This window comes from Vigna radiata, chromosome 7 (assembly GCF_000741045.1).
Source record: "Vigna radiata var. radiata cultivar VC1973A chromosome 7, Vradiata_ver6, whole genome shotgun sequence".
Taxonomy (NCBI): domain Eukaryota; kingdom Viridiplantae; phylum Streptophyta; class Magnoliopsida; order Fabales; family Fabaceae; genus Vigna; species Vigna radiata.
The window spans coordinates 16,053,817-16,055,145 of record NC_028357.1 but is presented as its reverse complement, the minus strand read 5'-3'; positions in this window follow the sequence as shown (position 1 = coordinate 16,055,145).

Sequence of the window (1,329 nt, the reverse complement as noted above, 5' to 3'; positions counted from 1 at the left end):
TGTTGAATTTTGATAGATAGTTGATGTTAGGATTTTTTTTTTAATTGGTTGATAATAGCTTAGCTTTTTATTGCTTGATTTCAGTTGTTGTTCTGTGATGATATAGTCTTTGCATTTAAAATTAGATTTCTAGAATAGGTATATAACTAAGAGATTCATTAGTTTAAATCATTTTAATTTCAGTATTGCATTTTTTTAATTTAGGTGTTATTTCTTGTTCTTTTATTTCACTTTATTTCTTTTCTTTCAAACAGATTTTAATTCAGTTTTAATTATTTTATTTTTCATTTCATTTTTTTTAATGTCCCCACCTAGTTTCATAGTAAATAAGTAGTAAATAAGTACAAGACTTTAACCATACGCTTTAAACTTAACAAACAAGTCCTAGGATTGATATTCTGGTCATCCCTATGCTACATCAGTGGGGACCAGTACTTTGTTCTCTTTTTGTGCGACCAAAGCGAGTTTAACAAATGGCACCGTTGTCGGGGACTCGGCGAATTAAGTCTTAAAGTGTTTAGTTAGTCTTGTTTAGTTCTAATTTTCTTTCATTTTTTTTGAGTTTAGATTTTTGTTTCTGAGATTGTAGCATTTGTGAGTAGTGGCTTTGAATTTTTGTGTGTTTTGTTTCTATTTTTGAATTTCTAGCATATGAAAATAGTGGTTCTCTTCCTTGTTATGCTTCTTTGTGCTTGGTATAATCTCTTGTTGAAGTGTAGTCTAGGCTGAGACAAGTTCTGCAGTAAAATTAAGTACATGGCCAATTCTTCTCAAGACTGGTTGTATAAACTGATAAAGAGGTTGCCCAAGTTCCATGGGCTGGAACATGAAGATCCACACAAGCACATCAAGGTTGGCTGGGTGTGCTCCTGCATAAGGCCTGCTGGTGTTTTAGAGGAGGCAGTGCTGAAGAGAGTGTTCCCAATGTCTCTACATGATGCAGCCAGAGACTGGATTATTTACCAGGACCATTCCTTTGGAAGTTGGCCAGAGATGCAACAAAAGTTTTTGAGTAGATACTTTCCAGCAGCCAAAGCAGCCAACGTCAGAAGGGAAATTACTTTTATTGTGCAGTTGTAAGAGGAAAGCTTAGCTGAGTGCTGGGAGAGTGATGAGTCGTTATTTCTTGAACCATATTAAGTTTATTGCACTTAAATAAACCAGGGAATTGTGTTTAATTGTCTGTTATTTCCCCGTTTTTCGAATTCTGCTTAATTTGGTCGGAAATTCGTATTTTCGCTAATTTGGATATTTTGAGCTGATTAAGCGTATTTTTGGTTACAGGGAAATTGTGGAAATATCATCTGGAGCATTAGGATATGGCATGGC